Raw genomic sequence first — 7,322 nt, forward strand, 5'->3', positions numbered from 1 at the left:
TCAAGTGCAATTTTTTTGAAATCAGGTAGAATTTCTTAAATTTTTCAGTGGTGGTTTTTTTTCTAGTTTTGGTGCATAGATTTTGCATACATTGAATTTTTTGGCGATTGTACCTACATAATCCTACATTTCGCAACTTCAAAAGCTCCGTATGGGCACATCTGATCAGTTTTCCAGGTTCTATTTTTTTTGAAAGTGCATGTTTTTTCATTTGCTTTCTAGATCTGAAGTTAGATTCTAGGGTTGTGTTGACCAATTTCTCACTTTCAGAATTAGGCCTTCTTTGGCATTGTATAGCTTTCATTCTTTTTCAGAATTGTTGTAAAACTAAGCTACAGTGCTTAAGTGATAGATTTCAGCCTCATAAGGTCATTGTAAAAGAAAAATTAGAAAGTCCACTTTGTTCATTTTGACAAGTGGCCCATTGTAAACACACTACTTATAAAGTGCCAACAAAATCTCTTTTGGGGGGGTCTTTTGATTGAGTGAAAAGAGGGGGGGTGTACTATGTTTCTTCTGTCTCTTTTGTGCTCTTTTCATTTCTGCACCATGGGTTTTAAATGTCCTCCTTTAACTTCACGCAACTATTCTACATGGAAAGATATTGCATGGAGTAGATTAATGGAAAAAGGATATAGTTTGTATGTTGATGGTACAATTACCAAACCTACTGATGCTAAAGAACTCATTGAATGAAAAAGACAAGACCAACAAGCTTTAGGTGTAATTAGGAGTTGTGTACAAGGGGATCTTCTCTTTCACATTAATTTTTTTTCACAATCTAGGGAAGCTTGGGATAAACTTGAACAATTGTATGGTAAAGTGGATGAAGAAAAGGGATTTCAGATTGAGGATGATCTACTTCTCTTGGATCCTAAGAATTATGACACAATTCAGGATTATATCATTAAAGTCAATGAGTATAGGGCACTTCTAAAAGATTGTGGAAACCCCATGAAGGATGAAAGGTTGATACATCACATCCTGAAGAAGCTACCTTCTGAGTATGCCAACTTTGTTTCGAGTTTTAATACTCACAAGTTGACCATGGGATCTACTTACCAGAAGCCTTCCTTTGATGGATTTGTAGACATGTTGATTGTTGAACAATCTCACTTGGTGGAATTTGGACTTCTCAAGTCATCTAAGACCAAAGCCTTAGTGGCTAATGATGATCCCAAATCTAGTCAAGGGGGGAAAAGCAACAACAACAAGAAGCAATGGAAGCAGAAAACATAATCTGAGACACAACATGACTCCTCTCAACAAGGCGATTCTTCTTCAAACAAGAAAGGAAGTAATGAAATGAAGGACAAACTCTTTTGTGCATATTGCAAAAAGCCAAATCATGACAAGCATCATTGCAAGACAAAAAGAATCGATGAGTTAGAAAATCTACTCAATAAGAATAGAATTCAAGTGCCAGGTACTTCCAAGGATTCTACTCCAACCTCTTTGAAGGGTAAAGTTCAAGCACTTATGGCCAACACAAGTTCTTCTTCAGAATGGATACTTGACTCAGGTGCCTCTTACCAGATGGGTTCTTCAAAGCAAGATTTTTCTTCATTGAAGCAGCCACAGGTACCACACATCTTCGTGGGAGATGATGCTAAAATGGAAGTTGAAGGGAAAGGACATGTAGAAATGGAAGATGGGGAATTCAAAGATGTTCTCTATGTACCAAATCTAAGCTCTAATCTCCTCTCTGTTTACCAAATCACTCACCTTGGAGATGGTCATAAAGTTGAGTTCCTTCCTAATTCAGTGATGGTGCGAAATCTCAAAGATGATTCATTGGTAGCAGTTGGGAAAGTAAATGATGATAGGAGGCTTTATTCCTTCTCCAATTTTGTGCCTAAGAGTTCTTCTCAAGCCTTGTTAACTCACTCTAATTCAAACATCAACTTATGGCATGAGCAGTTTGGTCACCTTGACTTTTTCTCTCTTCAGCAACTTTGCTCAAAACATATGGTCAAAGGTCTACCTAATATCAACTTTTCTAAGGAGGAGTGTTCATCTTGTTCAGTGGATATGAATCTCAAGGAGAAGTATGATAAAGGGAAGTCTTCTCGAGCTCTAGTTGTTCTTCAGCTAGTTCACATAGTATTAGCAGGACCGTTTGTAGTGACTTCAGTCAGCCAAGGCCGCTACATACTCGTATTTGTTGATGAATTTTCAAGATTCACTTGGGTCTTTTTCCTTCATCATAAGAATCAAGTAGTTCATAAGCTTCAAGACTTCAAGAATCGTGCTGAACACAAGTCAAGGAAAGCCATCAAAGTATTAAGAGTGGACAATGAGAACAGATATGTTGACAGAAGACTTAAGAACTTTTGCAAAATTGAGGAGATTGATCTTCAGAACTCACCAGCATTCAGTCCGCACAAGACAAATGTTGCAACTATGAGGATTAGGACTCTCAATACCATGGCAAGTTGCATGATTAAGGCCAAGTCTCTTGATCCTACATTAGAATTTGAAGCCATTAGCAGTGCTACTCACATACTTAATAGGTCTCCTCATCTAGCCTTAGATGGCAAGACTTCTTTTGAGGCATGGTGCGGCAAAAAATTGGTTGTGAGTCAGCTTAGATTCTTCGGTTGTCCAGCATGGGCAAACCTATCTTCCAGGAGTTGCAAGGCACCGACACCTAGGCCTTGTACCTTTATCAGTTATGAAGAAAATGTGAAGGCTTACAGACTGATGGATCCAGAGACTCATGAGATTTTTGTGGAGAAGGATGTTCACTTTGAGGAAAGTTCTACCAGCTTATCCTCTACTCCTCTCCACACTTCATACACAGTGGAAACTGATAGTGACACCAACGATAGTGCTTCACCAGGTTTAGACACGTGGGGTTCTATCGACAGTTGCAGTGAGAGGTCACATCAGTCCAGTCCATGTGCTTATATTGCCACAGTGAAAGGTCCATCACAACATGGTACATCTAGTCTTCCAACTGTAGCTTCACTTGACTTGGGAGACAAACTTGAGGACATACATCTCCTCATTGATGATGATTCTTCTACAGTTGTTGCGAGGGCTCACTCTGACCCTCATGTCCATTCTCTACATGATCAATCTACATAGGTTGGTGTGATTGTGGATCCTTATGAACAGAAATTAGTGGAGGTCTCTTTGTCAGTAGAGGAGATAGATGGTTCAGTGGAACAAGTTCAACAGACATCTTTGACAGAACTGCATTCATTCTTTTCAGCACAGTTGGAAGGGGTGAACTTCAGCATCAGTACATGGATACTTGAGCAGGTTTTCGGGCTAGCATACATCTTTAGGATAGTACCTTGGGCATTGTTTCTTCCTAAGGGGAGGAACACCATTATGCATTCTTGGACCAGCTTCTTCCTCGGAGCAGCTTTCACTTGTTGGCATTCTTCTTTTGGGGCGGGGGGGGGGGGCTATTCTGTCTCTCTTCCTTCTTATTCTCTTTTGTATATACTGGATGTATGTCGTAATGGGGGGGTCTTGATTACTCCATCCATCAATGCATCCTTACTTATCTCTCTTTTTGGGGGAGGGTTTTTCCCATGAGGTTTTCCCTCTTTCCTTGCTTTATGGGATATTTGCATTTTCATTGTGTACTTGGGTACCTAATATGGCCTAGTAGCTAGGACCCATTATGCATCTTCATCCTAGTTCGTAAGCTTAAGGGCATTCCCCTAACTTGCACTTAAGGGGGGGTGTTGGTGTAAATACGTACTTTACTATTTACACTTACTTAAGCTTACTTAGGTTAATGCATTAACCTATTATTTTTATTTATGAGACACTTAGGAGTTTACACACCTTTTGAGTTGTCATGTTGACAACAAAGGAGTACGCAACTCTATTTGAGCACATGGTGTCTACAACATTGTTTTGCATGTCCCACCCTTGTAGACTTATCCTCACATCACCGCACTTACTTTTGTGCTTAATGGAGGATAACCCATATCTGGTGGACATGTGCTTGGTTGTATGACACTTCATGGTGCTAACTTCTATGCATTCTAGAAGCTCTCTTGAGGCCTTTATATTCAGGCACTCCTAGTGTACTCTGTGAACCAAGTTATTGAATACATTGTTATTCTGATCATACTCTCTCCATTTTTGATCTACAGTTATGCTTGTGTTTGAGTTCTTAGTTCTTGGGTGAATTTTTCCCTTAGGAAAATTCTTACAGATTTCCTTATTCCTATGGTGTAGTACATTTTAGTAGTAATGTCCTCATAAGACAGCTCTGACGATCTAGTCGATAGTTTGGAATGTTATGCACAAGGGATGGTTAAGACCTTTGAGGTTTCATGATGCTATTATGGTTGGGAGAAATCACACACGATTTTTGTTATTCTCATTCATTACAATGTTGCTTCTATACACTGCGATGTTGCTTTTAGTACATTCTTTTACTGCTATGTTTCAAATGGTTAGATGTAGTTTCCATCTTGTAATTATAGTGTTTGAGTATCTATGCCTTGATTTGTAGATCCAGTACTCCTTGGTGTGGAAGAAATTCATTTCTTAGCTTTTTACCTTAATATTTTTTGGCTTTCTAATTTGTTTCCTCAGGCAAAATTGTACTTTCTCGTGCGAGAGTGTAAAAGTTCATGTGTGTGTTGAGTTTCTGCATGCAATTCTTAGTGCTTCCTCGCGCAAAACTCCACACCAGTTACAGATGTTTTGGTTATTGGACCAAGCATTTCCTCACATTGTTTGGTGCATTTCCTTGTCTGAAAGGTAGATCCTCACATGGTGTGTTATATTTCCTTGCGCAAAATTTTGTCAGTTGTTTTCCTCGTGCAAAAAATAAGGGGCATCTGCACTAGTTTTTGGTAAATGCAATTTGGTTTTTTAAGTACCCTTTGGGTTTTCTTAAGTTTCCATGCTTTGACAAATCTGAGATTCCTTGTTTTGTTGCCATCTTTGGTCTTTGTTTCTCTATTTGAGGGTGTCAGTTTGGTAGTGACATTTGGAGGTTTTTTGGTGGTTGGGATTATGGTTAAGTCTATCGTTGTGATCTTTGTGATCCTCGTATGTTGAGTGTCATGTACATCCATACTTGTTTACAAAAATATATATCTTCGCTTGTATTGAATCCTTGTTCCAAGGATCTCCAAGTGGGACATTACATTGGATCCTATTGTTGCAAAAGCATCTTTGATATTTGCATGGTGCACTTATTGGTGGTGGTTATCTTCATGGTGTGTGGTGATGGTTGCATCTTGAGGATTCATGGGGTTCTTGGTAAAGGCATGCTTTATGCTTTCAGTTGACATGTTCTCCTTGGTATTATGATAGTTCCATTATTATATCACGATTTACTCTTGATACATGTTTATAGTTGTGATATGTTATGGTATGTTCTTATAGAGCATGTTATCTCTTTGGTTGAGATAAATTAGACCATGTTGTCATGTTTATGTTCTTGGGGCCATGATTCAAACTTTGACATTGATCTTGATTTAGCTTATTTCCATTGAGTATATTAAGCATTTGTTGGATATTTCATGATATTGTTATGTTTCATTTTGAGTTGGCATGGATTGATCAGTTACAGGTGTTCATGGATACTTAGAGATGGTGGTGATGTTGTTTTCCCTTGGATTAGAGATGTATTTGTTGGGATGATTGATAATTTCAACAAGAAGTCTGCGAGGAATTCACCTGATATGGACTTCAGAGGAGAATGTTCTTAGATTAGTCTTGGTTGGAGACTTGGATATCTTGATGAACATTCCCATTCCCCACTCTTAGTCTACTCGATAGTTTACTACTTGAGAGGTATAGACAATGTTTCTCTTAGGTGCATTATGTTTATGGTTGTCTTTCATTGATATGATCTTGAACTATAATACATGAGTTAGTTCTAGAATGTTCATTTGAGAGATGGTTTAACAGTGGTTATCTGCTTGTGCATATGTTGTTGTTATGTTGTTTGAGTTGAGGAGATGGTTTATATTGAACATATTCCCTATATTAGGAATGAATTTTCCTTGATTTGGGAATGGTTTATGAGTTTGATCTTCTTGTGAAACTTACATCCATGATTGGTTATATGATATGGTTTGGGTGTTGTTATGGCTTCTTAGTTGGAATTTTTTGGAGGAGATCTTAACTAACACAATTTACATCTAGAGGTGTGTGTGTAGAAGGACATATACAAATTTTGATTTGCATGATTTCTATTTAGTCTTAATTATCTTCCTAGATGTTCGATTTTACTTACATTAGATTTTGGATTGGTCAGATCTTGTGATCACTAATTTGTGTTCATGTATTTATTTTACTTACATTAGATTTTGGATTGGTCAGATCTTGTGATCACTAATTTGTGTTCATGTATTTGTTGTGAGAGATGACATGGTTATTCCTTATCTCTTTCTTCTATTGGTCTTGAAGAGCTTGGAAGAGTGTTGGAGACTTGTTATGATAGTTATTCTTGCAGGTTATTGGTTTATTTGTTGTGGATGTCCTTGATACTACATGGATTTACTTTTGTGAGATGTTGTGAGTGGATTAGTTATAAATTTGACCTTATGTTTTGCAATGGGAGCTTCTTAGTGTATATGTGGTAGGTATTTCTCTTAAGGAATGTGATCTCAGGTTATAGATTGGATATGTTGATGACGTGAGATTCACTTGGTATACCTATGGAGTTATGGATAGTTGGATGGGTCAGGACTTGTTGTGGGTGTTATTTCAGGTATGGGTTTTGATAGCTACAAATATATTTGATTGCTTTTAGATAGGGTGTTTGTGTTTGGCATTTCAATTGGTATAAGATTTTTTGATTCTTATGTGATAGGTTGGGTGAATTTCTCTTTGGATGGCTTCTATGTATGTTAGGTGGTAGTGACATAATATGAGGTGGGATTATTCATATTTGAGATGTTGGATACTTTGATTTTGTTACAAGTACCTCTAGATGGAGCACATGGTGTACTTTTATCCATGGTGGTGAATGTGCTAGGAGATATTTTTGCCTTGTTCATTTATGTGGTTATGACCCTATACAATGTATACCACAAGTGGAGGATTGTTGACATTATATGTGTTACACACATTGCATACTATTGTTTATATTGTATTATTTAATTTTATTATGTAATGTTACACCAAGGAGTACCTAGATGGACATGCAACATGTAGAGATTCCCATGAAATATCCTTGATGAGTTATATTGACACGTTGTGATAATATTTGATGCAAATATTTAATATTGGGGAAAATTTATTAATTGTCAAATATTAAATGTGGGTTAATGGGGGTTTGGTAGCGCATGGTTTATGTATTATCACTTGGTGGTTTTGTGGGAGCTTGCTAG

Source organism: Cupressus sempervirens, chromosome 8, assembly GCF_028749045.1.
Source record: "Cupressus sempervirens isolate cs-2001-9-10 chromosome 8, ASM2874904v1, whole genome shotgun sequence".
Taxonomy (NCBI): domain Eukaryota; kingdom Viridiplantae; phylum Streptophyta; class Pinopsida; order Cupressales; family Cupressaceae; genus Cupressus; species Cupressus sempervirens.